The sequence below is a fragment of the Mauremys mutica genome, chromosome 7, assembly GCF_020497125.1.
Source record: "Mauremys mutica isolate MM-2020 ecotype Southern chromosome 7, ASM2049712v1, whole genome shotgun sequence".
NCBI classification, from domain to species: Eukaryota; Metazoa; Chordata; order Testudines; family Geoemydidae; genus Mauremys; species Mauremys mutica.
The window spans coordinates 39,217,668-39,236,502 of record NC_059078.1 but is presented as its reverse complement, the minus strand read 5'-3'; the positions used below and the strand labels follow the sequence as shown (position 1 = coordinate 39,236,502).

Sequence of the window (18,835 nt, the reverse complement as noted above, 5' to 3'; positions counted from 1 at the left end):
TAAGGGGCACTGTGGTCCAGGAGGAATGTGAGGCCTATACATAGAGGAGATAAAGGGACTGCAGAGGAGTAGGCAACAGAGCGTGAGACACCAGCCCATAGGGGTCACTCCAGGGCTGAGAGCGCTAATTTCCAGACGACCAGCAGGAGGTGCCAGGCTCGTGAGTCAGCGGCCTTACTACACATGGTGGAGAAAGTGAGCATGTACAGTCCACCCCGATACAAAGGGAACGGTGGAGATTGGGCAAGTTGTACCGCTATGGAGGGATGATGGAGCCCCGATACATGGATATGTTCTTTGCAGAAGGTGCTTATGCCATCCCTGCTTGGGCCCTGGCACCAGCGCCCCAGCGGAAGGGGAAGATGACCCATGAGGGAGACAGGAGTCCCTGCTTCAAGGGATCCGGGAAACCCAAGATGGACTATGGGAGGTGCAGGGGGCCCTCCAAGACCAGGTGGGGCAGCTGGCAAGGGAGCAACGGGCCCTGGTAAGACTCCTGAGAAGGGAGTTCAAGAAGAGCCACCAAGAGCATGATGGAAAGCCAAGGGCCAGGAAGCCCGGGGCAGAGTGCAGGGCATCTCTCCCCGTCAATGCCCTGAGTGTCTGCGCAGCACTTAATAGGCGGCCATGCAGCTTAGAGGGAACTTAGGTCTCTGCCAATCTGACCTGGGGGGAAATTCCTTCCTGACCTCAAATATGGCAATCACAGTACTGAGTGTGATAGGCCCTGTTGAATCTTGCACCCTAGAAGGGGTCTGTTTTGTGTGTGTTCACATACGGATCGTGCGTGAGTCGCCCGGAGGGCTGAGTCACTAAAGCCTGCCAGCAGAGGTCACCATAAGCAGCACAAGTAGAGAGAGAGTGCAGATGCAGACACACCCGACTGGTAGGAGCACTAAGGTGAGTGGCCCCCTTCACAGCCTCCTTTGAAAAATCTTTTGCTAATGGTCTAATGTTCCTTTGTCTCCTTCCATCTGCGCAACACTATCCCCTAATACCACAGAGCTTCACCTCTGGGTAACTTTTGCAACTGGCTTCTGCAAGGGATGAGATAGGAAAGTTCTCAAGAAATTAACCTTAGAAAATTCTGCATGTTTAATCTGGGTGAATAAAAGCTTAGTGGTTTTTTAAATGCAGACATCAAAGGTGTTGTCAATTAGTGGGTTTGAAAAAGACCTGCAGGGCATTCAGATAATTGGGTAGGTTAAGCAGCCACGATCACTAAATGAGTTCTGAGAGAGCTATTCCTACAGCAGCTCTGACTGGTTGCTCTGTTCTAGGCAGCAGGCAAGTCGGGCAGGCAGCCAGAGGTGGATTTCCCAGAGGGCTGGAGCTTCTAGCATCATCTCCAGACAGGGCTCCACCCCAGCCAAAACCCTGTTGCTCACAAAAAAAAGGTGAGAGTTGGCAGAGGCTTCAGTATAGGCCTCCGGCTCCTCCCTCAGCTCCCTAAGCCAGCCACTAGCCCCCTCTTCAGCTTAGCTCCACAAGCCTCTTAGCAACTCTCTACTAGCTCCGCTCAGCCTGCCTGAGGTTGACACTAATGGTTGTGAGCCACTCCTGACAGAAATAAAGGCTAAATTAGTTTAAACAAAAGGGCCTGCTGAAATAATTCAAAGGCTGTGTTAAAATCCATGCCTGGTAAAGAACAGAAGGGTGGGACTGGAAATTAATGGACTAAATTCAGGTGTCAGAAATTAGGCCTAATTGGTGAACACAATAATGAGGGGATGTGCTATTCTGTCCATCACTTTTTTTTTAATATATATAAAAAAGACTTTGGAGGGGAAATATGGAGACATGGATGCAAAAAAAAAAAAAAGGAAATGCTGGCTGAATGAAGGATGAGAGAAAGGGGAAGGAATGAGCTTCACTATCATAGTTACCACCCCCCTCAATCTCCTTTCCCCCACCCATAAAAGCACCCCACTAACCAAGCCAAATACAACTCCCTCACCCCAGCAACCCAAACCAATTCAACTTCCCTTACAGAAACAGCCAAATCCAAAGCAATTGCCCCCTTCACCCAGCACACCCCAGTTACAAAGCCCAGTTCAACTCCCTGCCCAACACTCCGGGGTAACAAAAAACGGTGCCACTATCTCTCCTTAAAATCATGGCCTGTGACAAAAAAAAATTAAATTCTTCACACCACCATCATGCCCAGACTCCTTAATATCACTCAGTCACCAAAATTAATTCAACTCCCCCTTCAATGGACCCCCCAGGGAACAAAACAGTTCAGCCCTCTTCTGTCCTATGCACCCAGTGACTGAAAACAATTAAACTCCTCTTCCCATCCCCAGCAACCACACCCACTTCATCACCTAGGGAAGCAAAACTAATTCAACTTCCCCTCCCACCAAAAAAATAAAAATAAAAAAAATCACTTCTGAAAACACAAACAAATTCATCTCCCTCCCAAAAACTTACCCCACCCACAAAAGGAAATTCAACTCTCCCCATCTCCACAACTTATCCCCGGTGATCAAAATCAATATAATTCTGCCCCAAATGCACCCCCATAGAACAAAATTATTTGTCTTCCCTCCACTAATGTACCCTGGTAATGAAAACCACAGTGCTTTAGCTAAAAGACTAGATGGTTACAATATTAACCCCATTCTACCACTGGAGCAGTGTTATTAAAGCCTGGTCTACACTAGGCGTTTAAATCGGTTTTAGGAGCGTAAAACCGATTTAACGCCACAACCGTCCACACTAGGAGGCACCTTATATCGATTTTAATGGCTCTTTAAACCGGTTTCTGTACTCCTCCGAGTACAAGAGGAGTAACGCTAGTATCGGTATTACCATATCGGATTAGGGTTAGTGTGGCCGCTGATCAACGGTATTGGCCTCCGGGTGGTATCCCACAGTGCACCAGTGACCGCTCTGGACAGCATTCTGAACTCGGATGCACTGGCCAGGTAGACAGGAAAAGCCCCGCGAAGTTTTGAAATTCATTTCCTGCTTCCCCAGCGTGGAGATCTCATCAGCACAGGTGACCACGCACAGCTCATCAGCACAGTTAACAATGCAGTCTCCTGAGAATCGTAAAAGAGCCCCAGCATGGACTGCACGGGAGGTACTGGATCTGATCGCTATCTGGGGAGAGGATTCAGTGCTAACAGAACTGCATTCCAAAAGACGAAATGAAAAAGTATTTGAAAGAATTTCTAAGGCTATGACGGATAAAGGCAAAAAAGCAAAAAAGGCGCGAAACGGTTGTCTGCTGCTCAGGGAGGGAGGGGTGAGGCTGTACCCAGAACCACCCGCGACAATGATTTTTGCCCCATAAGGCACTGGGATCTCAACCCGGAAATGCCAAGGGGCGGGGGAGACTGCGGGAACTTTGGGATAGCTACCCACAGTGCAACGCTCCGGAAATCGATGCTAGCCTCGGTACATGGATGCACACCGCCGAATTAATGTGCTTAGTGTGGCCGCGTGCACTCGACTTTATACAATCTGTTTCCAAAAACCGGTTTCTGTAAAATCGGAATAATCCCATAGTGTAGACATACCCTTAGTCTCCTGACAGTTGTGTTGTTGAATGTCTGGGTTCTTCTCAGAGATCCTGTTCCTAAATATTCTTTTTCTAGGTGCCTCAAAGACTCATGAAGCTACTATTTTCAGTGGGGTTTCCTGCTCAATATTGGAATAAGCAATGCTTTAGCTCCACTACTGCTCACTGTCTTCCTTAAACCCACTATCCCTAAATTGCTTTGGTTATTGATAAATTATCAGGAACTCACTGGGATAATGTCTGTTACTTTACACAGAGGAACAGCATAACAAACATACTGTGTATTCCCACCCTACATGGATAGGCAATGACTCCACCCAGTGACCCACCCTCTGCTACTATGTTGTTGTTCCATTTCATTTAGGATGAAGACTCCATCGAGGGCCAGACCAAGTATCCACAGCCAATTTGCTGCATCCCTCTGGCCCCTCACATACTTCTTCATCCCAAGTGAAGGCTCCTTATCTGTCACAAAGGCACATCAATCCTCATCCAGCAGATAATTGGGGTCCACCTTCCTCCTGACCTGAGAGAACAGCATTTCAATGAGCCAAACTCCCACCATTTGGAAAGTGTGGATGCAGTCATTGAAAAACACTTCCACAGCCAGAGATCTGTGTCCTTCCTAGACCCCAGTCAACTCTGGGTTTAAAATACTCTGGGAGTGCTTAGGCCAGGAGTCGGCAACCTTTGGCATGCGGCTCGCCAGGGGAAGCACCCTGGCTGGCCTGGCCAGTTTGTTTACCTGCTGCATCCACAGGTTGGGCAGATCGTGGCTCTCACTGGCTGTGGTTCATCGCTCAAGGCCAATGGGGCGGCAGGAAGCAGCGCGGGCCAAGGGATTGTGCTGGCCGCAGCTTCCCACGGCCCCCATTGGCCAGGAGCACTGAACCACAGCCAGTGGGAGCCACGATCCACCCAACCTGGGGATGCAGCAGGTAAACAAACCGGCCAGGCCAACCAAGGCGCTTACCCTGGCGAGCCGCATGCCAAAGGTTGCCGACCCCTGGCTTAGGCTCTCAGTCTTGGATCTACTTTTCTAGGTCATGGGACTCCTCTTCAGAGAGGAAAACAGAAGGGAGTCAGGGACAGAAAATGAATTCATCACCTCGATAGTGTGATGACAGCTTCACTGTCTGTATTTCACTGTAGACTCTAGGGCAGGCTCAAGGTGAGGAAGACAACTACTATGATGATAGTGTCTTTATAAAGGCATTTCTACTGTCTGTGTTGGGAAGGGGGAACTGCCAGCTCCTCTGAAGACCCCAATAATCACTTGTAAGGAGACTATTCCTTAAGATTCCTTGCCTCTGATTAATGTCATGTATCATCCCTGATCAGATGGATTTTTCACCCTTAGGGACCAAGGGCAACAGCAGGAGCCTTGTTCCCCAACTTGGTTTGAAATTTCTGCTGACGAAACAAGAGAAATTTGTATTATATGATGGAAGGAAGTTGGATTAACATTGATCTTACTGGAAGGTGGGAACATGTAGTTTATGGCCTATGGAGCGACAAGAGAGAACGGCTCTACTGATGTTAATGTGTCTTTCAATTATATTATTTTAGGATGAGTGCTCCATCATGGGCCAATTTAATTGGTGATCCTCCTTTACCTGCCCCTGTACTCTGAGTCTCAGCTCTTCATTCTTTATGAAGCTTTCCTTGAACAGAGTGCACCCGCTGCCCCATAATGAGTATTCGGATTCCTTCACTTCTTTCTCTGTGTGTATATTGAGGAAATGTATGGACATGTCTGTGCAGTGATTTGGGAACAAACATGCAATCCATTTGCACCATTCTAAAAAAGGTAAACAAGACAAGATTCTCTGCAGTCATTTTAAGGCAGAACCAAATTCTCTCTCCCACTGAGCACTTTCTGACCATCAACCAGCTCCAACCATTCCTTCTCATTTTAACATTCTCTTGCAATGCAAATAGACCTTTCTCAACCTCCTGACTTCACCCTGCTACTATCTAGTTATTGATCGTCAAGTTCTCCCATATCACTGCACTTCAGAGCAAGGGAAAAATCTAAGTGACTCAAAGACTCAATTACTGCTATGGCAGAGAAGTTTTGCTGGAACTCGGAGCTGCCCTGTTCCTTAGTATCCAGAATCCCATGGCCTGGCATCTGCCACTCTGGCTATGTCCACATTGAAATTAGAAACCAATGGCTGGCCCATGCCAGCTCACTCGGGCTCGCAAGACTCAGGATAAGGGGCAGATTAATTGCAGCATAGATATGTGTGTTTGGGCTGCCATCCAAGCCCTGAGACGCTTTCACTTTGCATGGTCCTAGAGCCCAAGCTCCACTGTCAGCTCAAATGTCCAAAATGCAATTAAACAACCCCTTAGCTCAAGACCGTCAATCCTGAGTCACCTTGCACAGGCCAAAGTTGCAGGTGTCTAACTGCAGTGTAGACATATCCTCTGATCATTTTGGGATTCAGAGTCAGATATTTATTTTCCCTACTTCTTTGTGTAAGCAGAGTCAGGATGAGCCCCAACCTGACATCTGGTGGTAAATTATGGGGAGTGCGGAAAGAAGTTTCAAGTGTTTGCATTGGCATTTCAGTTATTTGCATTGGCACTCCCACCCCACTTAGCATACCGCAAAGCAGCATGGGATGGTTATTTTCACAGCTGTGGAACCCCCAATTTCGTTGTTATTGGGGCAGGAGGAACGAAATGTTGTCACCCTGATTAAGTAAATGAGGAACTACAAAACTGTCTTATGATAGAGGGTTTCATTATTAACTAAATAGCACTTGCTAGACAAGGGACATGGGTTCCAAAACCCATTGAAAGGAGAGAGGCTGGGGACAGATATCTGTACTTGGTGCTATAAGCTCCTTGTGTGAGCCAGAAGCACCAGTTCCACCTATGTCTCTCTCCATTGTGGAATGTCAGAGTTAATTTTTGATTCCCTTAAGAATCTAGATACAGGTTACTGAGCTGAATTCACTGGCACTGGGGCTCTCCTACTATGAGCTGGAATCACTAAGAGCTGAAATCACTGAAGAGCTGGACTTGCTGAGCTGAGAGCACTGAGTACTGTGCTAATGAGTGGGGGAGCCTGAAGCAATACCGTGGAGCAGAGCAGCTGGCAGAGTGGAGTGGAGCCGAGCAGCTCGCGAGGACGGCCGGAGCAGATCACAGGACAGCTGGTGGACCAGAGCAGCTGGCAGAGCGGAGCAGCCCACAGAGCCAGCGGAGCTGAGCTGTTTGCGGGGACGGCTGGTGGAAGCAGAACCCCACGAAGAGGCAGGGCAGTTGGCCCCGAACCACGTAAGGTGCCTGTAGCAGGGTGGACCCTGCTCCGGGGTTTTAAGGGGTTAAAAGTGGCCTGACAGAACTGGGCTGATTGGGAAAGTGGCTGCAGCTAGAGGCCACGCCCCAAACTGAAGCCCTGGGGCTTATAAGGGCAGGGAAGCCAGAGCCCAGTCAGTCTCTCTCTGGCTTCAGAGAGGGATGGGCCTGGCTGCTTATGAGCAGAGGTAAAGTACCTGGGTGAAGCAGGGCTGGGAACAGGCTGAGGAGCTAGGGAAGCTCCAGCCTGGAAAGCCCCAGGCTGCGGCCTAGCAAAGGGCAACAGGTACTGGGGGTTGCAGGGGACAACCCAGGAGTAGGCAAAGCAGCAGGTCCAAACCCCTATTGCCTGTGATGAGTGGGCTGATACTGCAGTCTGCCCCAGGGTGTGGGGCTAGACCATGACTGTCAGTGGCCACTACTGAGGCAAAGTGGGGATAGTAGGGTGGGGGTCCCCCTGGGAGGGGGAGACCCAATTATAGTTAAAGGGGCACCGGGTCCAGGGAGGGACACGGGGCCTGCGAACAGGGGGATCACCAGCCTGCCGAGGGCGCTCCAGGGCTGGACTGAGTGAAATTTGGAGACCAACCAGCAGGAGGCGCGGCAGGGGTGAGTCGGCCCGTTTACAGTGCCCCTTTCTACCCAGGCTGGGGAGGGGGACCTCTGCAGAGAGACTCTTGAACTCTGGGGCTGCACTGACCCAGAACAGAGGCTTTTGGATTGTGGGACTTTTGGGACTGTGGGTGATTTGGGGGTTGCTGGACTCAAGGGCCCAGAGAGAAGGACACAGCCCAATTTGCTGGGGTGGGTCTTTGCTCACAGTTTGACCTGTGAACTCTAGTTGAGGTATTTTCCCAATTTAATGCTTCTTGTTTATCTCATGTAATTAAACCTTTTCTGTTACACCAAGAGTCTGTGCTTGCGAGAGGGGAAGTATTGCCTCCTTGAGGCGCCCAGGGGTGTGTGTGTAAGATTTTCCCAGGTCACTGGGTGGGGGCTCGAGCTGGTTTGCATTACGTTGTGGGGAAGGGACCCCTATGTATTGAACCCGGCCCTTGCTGCTATCAATTCAGCCTGGCAGAGGGGTTACATTTGGATAGATCATGATAACTCTGATGTCCCATGGAGTGATACAAACACTTATTTAGATACAGCAGCTTTGGTTGTTCCACTCCCCACAATTATTTTTCTCCTTTCTACTGCCCCATCCAGGACTGAAAGGCTTTGAACTATGGATTTTATTAGAAGTCAGAGAAAAGGAGTGGGGATTTAAAGAGATTGTAATAGCAGAGGTGGATTCAGCTCTGCATTAACAGAGACTATTATGGCACACTGGGGACAAGTGGAATTGAAAATTGTTCAGCTGCTAATAATATTTGTATTTATTTTTCTTATTTTAGGACACATACATTATATGACAGCTCTGATGCTCCCATTCAGTCATTGGCCTCTTAAAGTTTCAGCTGGCCATGTAATCCCAATCCCCTCTACCTCTTCAGTGAGTATTCAAGTTCTCCTTAATTCCAGCTTGTGAGTTCATTAAGGATGGTGTGTGGGAGAGGCTCTGTAAGGACCCAAATGCATGTAAGGAATAGTGCTGCCACCTTTCTGAAAATGCAGGACAGTTCTCTTATTCTAGGCATTGTAAGAAAGCTCCACCTTCTCTCTCTCTCTCACCTTGGGCCTGACCACTCAATAGCCCCAGCAATGATGCCACATCTTAACATCTATAATTAGTGAGAATTGCCTTCCCCTTCCTCTCATTTATATAGTTCCAACAGTGCTTTACAGAGAAAGATGGAGGCAAGATCCCTGTTTAGAAACCCTACAATCCCTGTAGACAAAGAACTGGTGAAAAATGTAAAGCCCATTATTCCCCTCCCTATAGTTTTTTTTCTGCTATTCCTGCTTCCTCAACCACAGCAAAGAGTCTTCTATTTATTGCCTTCTTTTAAGGAACATGCTTTTTATTAGGGAAAGAAGGAACACTGAGGCAGATACAAGTCAAATACAGATTGGCAAAGTGTGAAAAGGGGGATAGTTCTTCAGCGGCTGATGTTTCAACTCTTTTTCTTTAAGGCTGAGCTCTCCACCATCAGCCATTGAAGCATCACTGGCAGCTGAAGATCCTTATTTTACCCCGGACCAACCTCATATTCTGGAGTGGGGATTTCCTGAATGACAACTGACCATCTATTTGCCAATTTGTACAGGGCTTTGGATCCTGAAAACGAAAATTCAGAACTAGAGCCTATAGCCATTCCAAGGAAGCACCAAACTCTGACTCACTCAGAGCATTATCTGAACTATGACCAGATCCAACAACTCTCATTGAATGGAACTTGTCCTTTGCCAGCCTGCTAGCACTGACTTATTAATATGTATGCAATGTTTATGCAGAGTTCCTTATTCCTTGACTATGGTAGGAGGCAATACCTCCTTTCCTTTATTGTAGGCTGTGGAAATAATGCACAGGTTTTTTGGGGTTGAGATCAGTATTATTTTCAGAAATGTGGTGTGGCCCAGACAAGTTCTCCTCATCCCTGTCAGATATACACTGCCAGATTGGTGGCACTATATCTGTTCCTTTTATTGAACAGCTCAGTTCCAAACAGTAAATCTGCCTTTCTTCTAGTTCCCTTGTAGGAGAGAAGATACCAGTGATAGAATCCAGAACCTTCATAAACAGCAATCAGGAAACAAGACAAACAAAAACATACTTGTCCTATATCTCCAAACCCAGGCACCCTAGTAGTACAATACTAGTGAGGACAAAGATTAGGAATCCTTATATAGAGCTGATAATTAGTTGAACCTAACCAAAAGTCAGAGCTGAAAATGAAAGGTAAGTGAGTTCAGGGTTCAGCAGGAAAGAGGATTATTCCAGTCCCTTATACTGTATTTGGAAACTCAGTAGGTGCTGCATCTGAACAACATATTGCAACAAGGATCTATGTCATCTCTATTAAGATGCTAAGAATAAGAACAAGTTAAATTCCTGGAGCTTTATTCTGTCCATGGTGAGAGAGATGTTTCTACCCCCATACACAACAGATCATTCAAGAGAGGTTTATTCACCCCAGTGAACACCGGGAAGAGGTTTAGAGTCTCCAGCAAGACACTGATCAGAGGTTTTGTCCCTCCCGGAAGACAGGGATTTGGATTATCCATCATAGAGATATGGCCACAACTGTAGAAGCTCCCATAATGTCTAGCAATGCAGCACATGACCTGCAAGAAAGCTTCAGTGCAGTTACTAGTTTGAAGTCAGGATAATAAGGACCCCATGACCATAATCTTAGTCTCAGATAATTTGCCAGGACTATCCTGTATTTCAGTTGCATGAATATCCTGTTTTCTGCCCATCTATTCTATCATTAAATACAAGGTTGGTGCCGCAGCGTTAGGTGAGAAGGGAAAAACTCCTTCCCTGGCACAAAGGCAGAGCCTGTAGGTAGAAACACATCAAAGAGACTGACCCTGGTCTTATTGCCCCCTGCAGGAGTGTGCACCAAAGAGAGACTTCAGGTGCCCCCAAATGTATATCTGTGCACTCTCCTCTCTCTCTCTCTCTCTCTCTCTCTCTCTCTCTCCTGCACCCTCAAGGAGCAACACTGCTGGCCACAATGATGAGGAGAGGAGAACCCAGCAACTACCTGGGGCAATTCCAACAAAAACGTTAGTATCAAAGCAACATCTGTTTAGTCTGAACCTTTCAACTAGTATCTCAGGTATCTCTGCTGGGGGAGATTATAGCATTGTCTGTGAACTTCTGCCCAAAGATCAGGGAGGGTGGAGGGGAACTGCGAAGCTCCTGAACTTACCTGGGGCCTATGGGTTCCCTCAAAGGAAGAATGAGGCAAGAGAGCTCAGGAGGAGGAATAAGAAAGAAGTGAAAAGTAAAAACATGTCCAGGACTTTCATTATGGTTCTCAATAATCACACTGCAGTAAGTAGCCAATCCTCTGGCACTCACATCTTCTTTAGCTCCACTCTCTTATGCAATAAACACATTGCAAGTGTTTACCTCCTCCTTGCCAACCACCCGTACAGATTGCCCTGTGATCATTACAAGTTCTGTAATGGAGGTGAGTTACCTAATCAAACACACACCCCTCTTTAATAGTGTTGTATTAACTGACGTTAAATCTCACGCTGCAGTATTTTCAGCATACGGTGTCCTATCTGATAAAAAATGTCAGCTGGCAGCCAGGCTCAGGGCACAGGTAGATGTTGGCTAAACCCTGCAAATGGTGAATGAACAAGGTAGATTGTTTCCCTCACACTGCCCCTTGTATTTCATACTTTCAAATAAATATTAGACAGTGCCTAGTTGCAAGAGTTCCACCAAACCGAGTTCTAGAATATTGCATGTTCATTTCCTTTTTTCGCATGTACAGAACCACTGACGAAGCCTGAATTTCCTGATCACCAGCTGTACTGATTGGGGAAAGAACACCTGTACTGATGTTAGAAAAGCTGCTTCCCACCTCCCAGGCAAGAGTAAAATGGGTTTAAAAAACTCTTTCCTTTTGCTCACCACCTTCTCCTTTCTTCTAGTTTAGTAAATTAAAACTAAATTTCCATCGCCCAGAGAACATCTCCCACATCCTCCCTACACGTTTTCCCTAGTTCCAATGATGCTTGTATGACATAGGAGAATATGAATTTACTTGATATTCTGAAGGATATGTCAATATCTCCTATGATTGCTGGAAGAATGAGTTTTTACAAGTTCTCACAAGAGAATATGGAAATCTAAACTGGAACTGTTGGGCTGCTTTTTTAGGTTTCATGTTTGTCCAAAATGGAATATTCATCAAGCTAGAAAGAAACATCTAGAAATGCCATCTGGTTCCAGCCTTACCAGCAGGAAATAACTCCTAGGAGACCACATATTTGGCAGATATCCATGGGAAACATCTATAAAACCACCCTACAATCACCCATAGTTTCATCTGTTGGAAACATCTCCTGTGAGATGATGTACCCTTGGACTGCAGGTCCATCAGAAAAAATCTCTACTATGAGACCTCATATAATCAACTGCAATATCAACTGAAAGGTTATACATCCTTATTCTACTGTGAACTTCCCAGATTAAGGACTGTCTTCTGTTTTGTACTGCTCTTGGCACATCACTGAATATAATAAAATAACTCATTTTAGTACTTTCTCTGTTTTCTATCTAGTCCAGGAGAATCTACCTTCTCCATTATGTGCTCTCTCTCAACATGATATTGCTGAACCTGTAACAATGCCTGAGCTTTGGAAGCTGGTCTCACCCTCCATTATTCCATTGCACTACAACTGTGCAGCATTGCAGTATATTGGTTGAGCTGGACTATCAGCAAAGCAGTCTGAGGCCTGGGGAGAGGTGTGAATTCTGAATCACTGCATGAGAAGAGGGACCAGGATTACCAAATAAATCCATCATCCCCAGTAATGCACCCCATAAGCCAAATCCACTCCTCTCTCTCTCTCTCTACTGCAGCCCTGTGAACACAAACCAATTAAACACACACCCTATGCCAAAAAAATCTCATTCCCAGCAACCAAAATCAATTCAACTGCCTCCCACCACTAAAAGAAAAAACAAATCCCTCACTCTCAATGACCAAAACCAATTCAACGTTTCCTGCCCCTCCTCTGCACACCCCAGAGACCAAAACCAATACAATGTTCCCCCACAAAACTCACCCGCTGTGACCAAATCCCATTTCTATTCTCCCCATAGCCACTGAAGGCTCCTTTTCATGGCCACATTCTGTGCTACTTGAAGCCATCACAGGCTTCTCATCCTGCTTCATGGAGCCATTACTTGTCACAGCTACTGCTGCAGGGAGCATCCTGAACCCAGCCACCTGCCAGGCTCTTCAAATTCCCCATTGCCCATCAGGACTCAGTGGAGAGACAGGCAACCCTTCACCACCACCCTCCCCACTGCTGCAAAGATCCATTCTGCATATGGCTCAAGCAGCTTCACTCTGTGGCTTCAGCTACTGCAGTGTATTCTGGGGTAATGTGAGGTGCTGGCATCATGAATGCAGAGCAGCAACTGTTGCTTCCCAGCAAATTCCCTACAGGAGGGAGAGAAGGGAGGGACTTATTGTTCTGTATGATTTAAAAAACTAGGACTTTCCTTCAATATACAGAGGAGAAGTTTAAAAACAGACACGGGCATTGAGTTACAGGAGCCTGCCAAGAAATTTCCCAATAATCCTATGGGACAGTCCAGTCCTGGATCATTGATGCACCGTCGCTTTGTTCACCCTCACCCAGTCAGCTGTCAGGTCATTGCATTATGGAATGTTGTAGCCTCCCCACATTCAGGATTGAACCCAGGTCCAATTTTGAGGAGGATTCGGAACAATCTTGTTAATTTAAAACAAAACCCCCATACATTTCCTGTATTTTAGAGTTGATAACTAGTATCAGTTCTGAAAATTAAGCCCCTAATACTACAAAGTTTTGCCTCTAGGTAACCTTTGAAACTGGCTTCTGCAAGGGCTGAGACAGGACATTTTTCAAGCAATTAATGTTGTTAGAAACCTCTGCATGACTCTGCCTCTGCAAAGCCAATAGAGAAAGAAAGTGGATTGAGGATGACCCACACTATAGCATACCAGCCTAAAGATCAAAGATTATGATGAGTCAGATCACACAAAATCATGAGATTGGCCAAAAATAATCATGTCTTTTTTTAAAAGATTATTATATGTTTCTTTGATCTGTCTTGATTCTGTATCCCCCATGCCACCCTCGGGGTGTGTGTGTGTGTGAGAGAGAGAAACAATTACCGTTGCACACACACCCAAATTTATTATTGTGGAGAACAGGCAATGTTAACTTGGAATTTTTTGATCTGAGCTGCTGTTCTCGGAGAAGTGTTAAACAAAATTGTATGATGGGGTATGTTGTGGGACAAAGACCAAAAAGAACATGTGTAGTTGGGTCAGGTGTGAAAGTAAGCCGGTCTGGTCTGTTACCGCATACTGGTGAAAAGTGGACACCAGTACCGGCCCATAAGCAGCCAATGTTAAAGCGCTGCCGTGGCTTTAAGCAGGGTCCTTTGTCGCAGCAGCGCTTTAACATCTTTGCCCTTTTTGCCCCCCTGGGGCCCTGACCCGGGGGCAGAGGGGGCAAAAGAAGCAGCTGTCCCTGGGCCGGTGATTTAAAAGGGCCTGAGACTCTGGCTGCTGCCGCCGGCCCTTTTAAATTGCTGCTGGAGCCTTGTGCGGTGTGGGCCAGGCAGCATGGATGGGCTGGCTGGGGGACACTGACCCCCCAACCTCGCCCCTCCCAACCAAGGCCCCATTCCTTCTGGGAGCCAGAGCCAGCCCCCATACCGGTAAGTATTGAATTTTACTTTCACCCCTGAGTTGGGTACACAGCGATGGAGGTTTGGATTCTTTGATGGAAGCTCCCCCACTTGCAATGCTGAGGGGTTTTAATCAGAAGGATCATTAGCTGGCTCTTGAGGAGAGAGGGAGCAGGATCACAGAGAGGGACGGGGAGCCAGTCTGTGGTCAGGAAGGGAAGCACTACCAAGCTCTGATCAGATGAGGCTTTTCCTTTGACAGTACGAAGAAGTGTTACCAAATGCTCTTGTGATGTTTGTTATGTTTAATCAGGTTGAATAAAAGCTTACTGGTTTTCCAAACCCAGAAGTTGAGGGTGTTGTCAATGCATGCGTAGCAGAGTCCACTCACTTAATGCGAGCACCACCTGGTCAAGTGTGTGCATGTGTAACCCACACACTTCTTGGGTGTGGTGTTCTGTCCCATCTAGTGGCACTGAGACCATTTAGAGAGAGAAAAAAATGAGTCTGCTGTACAGCCTTAGCTAACAGGCACGTTGTTTTTAGCTCATGCTGTAGAGGCTCATGTACTCAGCTCCAGAGGTCCCCAGTTCAATCCTGCCTGGCAACAACTGGGGTCTGTCAGTGTTACATGTACCTGCAGTTTTTTCCCTCAGTTTCTCCACTCACGGTGCCCCCCATTGACTGCTGCGTTTGTTAGATGGGTCTTTGGCGACTCAGGCCTCTGGCCAAGTCACACACAGACCGTATGTTAAACAAAACAAACCCCTTCTGGGGTATATGGTCCAGCCTGAACAATCTCGCTGTCCTCAGTAATATCCTGCAGCCCTCCATGGGCTCAGTCCCTTAACCAGTCCAACAGGTTCCATCATGGTACCCTCAGCTGGGTTCTGGCTATCTGACAAAGATTCCTGCTCTGGGATGGACTAGCGCCCCAGGGCTTCCTTCCTAGGGCACTAGTCCATCCCTCTGCCTTCCCTTGAGTCCTCAGTGACCCCAGCTGAGCCACTCCTCTTGAACTCAGTTCATGGACCCCAGCTCTCCCACTGAATCAATCTCAGTTCGTCCCCTTTTCAGGGGTAACCCAGTTCCAGATGTAGCAGTTCTCTGGGCCAGTTTAAACTCCATTGCTCAGGGCTTAGCCACTTTCCCAGTGACTGTTTGGAAGGGGAGGGAGCTCTTCCTACAGCAGCTCTGACTGGTTGCTCTTCCCAGGCAGGCAGGCAGGAAGCCAGCCAGATGGGGATTTCCCAGAGGGGTGGAAGTTCTTGTGTCATCACAGATTGGGATGCACCCCCCAGCTAAAATCTTGTCACTTGCACTGTGCTCCCCCAAACAAGATCCTGGGGGAAGATGGCATCTGTCATAGGTCTCACCCTCACTTGGAGCTGTTGGGTTCCAATGTGGGGATCTGCACTGGTTTCCCTCTAAACTAAAATCCTAGTTTAGATCTAGTAAAAGTTGCCACCACCCAATCAGGAAATGTGGATTGGGACACAGTCCTTCCCCAAAATCCTTGGGGATCCCAAGAGCCCCAAATCCATGGAGTTTTTACACCCAGGAGGAATAAACCATTCCCCCCTGCTTCCTCCCCCCTCCCTTTTCCTAGAGAGACACTGGGATCTAACTACAGAGGGTTACCTCCCCCTCCTCTTTCCCTGAGAATCCACCCAAGGAAAGACCAACCAAGTCCTTAATAGAAAAGAATTTATTAAAGAATAAAAAGAAAGTCACTTTCTCTGTAACCAAATGGAACAATATAGGGTCTAAACTTATTAATCTCTGGAGAGAATTCCCCCTCCCCCTTTCTTTCTTAGTGAAAGCAAAGTAACAGCAAACAGGAATAAAGAATTTCCTTTAGCAAACACAATTGCAAATGTAGAAATCAAATTATAAGACTAATTTGCCTTTCTAATTAATACTCACTATTAAATAGTAGAAACTACTCCAGGAGAACTTGGAGACATGACTGGCCTCTTTTAGATCCAAAAAGAGAACTCTGAGCAAACAAGGAACACAGACAAAGGCTTCCCTCCACAGAGATTTGAAATTAATCTGTCTCTGATTGGTCCTCTGGTCAGGTGGTCATCAGGTACTGCATGTTAACCCTTTCCAGGGAAAAGAGACCTTAACCCTGATCTGTTTATTTATGACACATCACTATACTAAAGCAGGAGTTTCAGAGCAGGCCTCAGGCTCCTCCCCCAGGTCCCTGAGCCAGCTAGCAGGCCCCTCTACAATTCAGCTCCATAAGCCACTTCGCAAGTTTTTACTAGCTCAAAAGTAGATCTGACAGTTCAGCACACTGAACCAGTCCGGCTGGTTGTCATCGGCACTAACTACCAGGGACCGCTGAACTGCTGTTCCACTCAGCCTTTGTTGTTGGGTGGTTGGTTTTTGTTTTGTTTTGTTTGGGGGGGAGGGGGATTGCTACTCAAAATGATTTCCATGAAAACAACATGGGCTGCTCCTAGAACCAGCTGTGCTACTAGTATCTTCATGACCCCCTGTTCTGCTCAAATCCCAAGGCTGCTTGAAACTCAGGTTACCCCATAGACTCTCCTCCAGCCGAACGCCCAATGCACCACCAACCACCTGGGAAGAGGTGTGTGTTAAGAATCTCCCAGCTCGCTATCATGAGAAAAGGCAAAAAACCTCCTGGATGAATGAATTGATTTGTGGCTGCAGAGGGACTTTTCAACACCATGGTGACCTAAATCAATACAATCCCCCACAGCCTATCCTAGGTACCCAAAAACAGTCTAACCTCCCTCTCCAGTGCACCCCAGTGACCAAAACTTATTCAGCTCCCCCAAAAAATGCATCATGGTGAGCAATTCAATTCACTGTTCTGATAAATGGGCCTACAAATTTAGTCTACTTGTGCATTCAAGTTTAAAGAGTGATTGATTGTTCATAAAATGTCACAATAACCTATAACAATAACTGTTGATGGGGAAATGTGCAAAAAGGAGAGAAAACAAAGCGATTAGCTAAAACAAAAAGGTCTGCTGACATAATTCAAGGACTCTGTTAAGACCATGTCTGGCAAACAAGAGAAGGGTGAGAGGACAAATTAAATGACCAAAATTGGTAAGGCAGAAATTAGGCCTAATTGGTGAACATAATAATGAGGGAATGGGCTCTTCTGTCACTCACCAACTTTCCGGGTTCTTTGTGGGGAAAATATGGAGGTGTGGAGGTGAAACAAAGGGGAATGCTGCCTGACTGAAGGACAAGAGAAGGGAGAAGGAAGGAGCTTCCCATCACAGCTGCCACCACAACAATCTCCTGGGACCCCAGACCTCCTTCATCCTAATCCTAAGAGATCTCCTGAACAGACCAGGTCAGAGAGAAGGACCCAGATGACACCAGCAGCTCCACCAGCTCTAGTTAAAACCTGAACACCACCTGGGATGTGAGACTCTGTTTTACCCTCCAACCCCACCCCATGTGTCCTTTTTCTTCCCCAGCCAATACTGCTTATTTTGCAATACTGTTGACCGAAACAGAGGCTGAGATTAAAGCGGCCCAGATTTTTCGGTCTTAGATTCATCCCTACCTGTATCTATCACAGGGGGGTTGTATTTTTACAGAAGATTTTATGAAATAAAGATACAACAGAGTTTATTAAAGAGAGGTAATGGCAAGGACCCCCAAAATAACCAAGATGACAACAAGCAGATAAATTGAGGTAGGCTGTAACAATAGGAAACTGTATAGACAAACACGCAATGACTACAATACCATCTTCAGCAGCTTGAAGTACTGAGGTCCTTTTTTTCCTTAGATTGGTACAGCGCGCCAGGACCACTGGATCCCCTGGATGGAGGCAGGATCTTGAAGCAGGGCCGGACATGCTTCTTTCAGGTAAATTGTTGAACTCCCCCTCCCTCTACCTGCATCGTTGTGCATGCAGTAAGCGAATCTTACTGAAGATGGATTAAATGTGTGTGAGTAATCCCCTACCTAAAGTAGCCCGTGTGGGGCGAATGGCCTACCCTTATCTTTAATATCATCCAAAAGACAGTCAGATGGGGAGGTTCTGTCTAAAAATCTCTTTCCATCTTAAGGGAACAGGAGATGTTAAAATTAAAGCTTTTTTGATAGTTTCCATTTCCAATACTTTCATTGTTTCTTCCTGCCTGCTCTGTATCTTTAATAACAGGTGGGAAAGATTTTGAATGGTTTGTTTGACATGGCTCCACCCTCACTTCAAGTATTGATTTTCTTTGGTATGAGGCAATCATTTACATCCATGATTGCCTCTGTTTATTCATCTTTAAATTGGGAGAGAGGTAACTATTTGAAAAGTTGTTGTATAACTTAATTATTGTTTTGCATTTTGAGAGCCTTGGAAGCCTGGTGTTATGTTATCTAAGGGTCTAATACAAAGCCAAATAAATGTAATGATAGACCCCCTATTGATTACAATTGACTTTCCATCACACCTTAAGTGCAGACATCATCATTCATATAAATGGAAAGTTATTTATTTAATATTTCACCCTAGATAATAGGATATTTATCAATTTTTATCCTCATTGCACCTCTGCTTATCCATCGTTGAAATGGAACTAATACTTACTACTCCACAGCATATTTTCTGGCTTAATAATTGTTGCCACTTTTAACAACCTTGGAAACAAGTTGCTAGCTGAGTGCAGGCACAG

The 18,835-nt window shown here is 46.4% G+C and overlaps 1 long non-coding RNA gene across 2 annotated transcripts; it reads left to right on the top strand.

The window, feature by feature from the left end:
• Positions 1-6,768: 6,768 nt before the first annotated feature.
• LOC123373854 lies at positions 6,769-11,339 on the top strand. 2 transcript variants are annotated; one of them, XR_006580893.1, is made up of 5 exons: positions 6,769-6,820; positions 8,242-8,339; positions 9,477-9,686; positions 10,448-10,519; positions 11,242-11,339. It is a non-coding gene; the product is annotated as an uncharacterized LOC123373854 (long non-coding RNA). The 2 variants fall into 2 exon arrangements; XR_006580894.1 differs by having other exon boundaries at positions 6,770-6,825.
• The last annotated feature ends 7,496 nt before the right edge of the window (positions 11,340-18,835 follow it).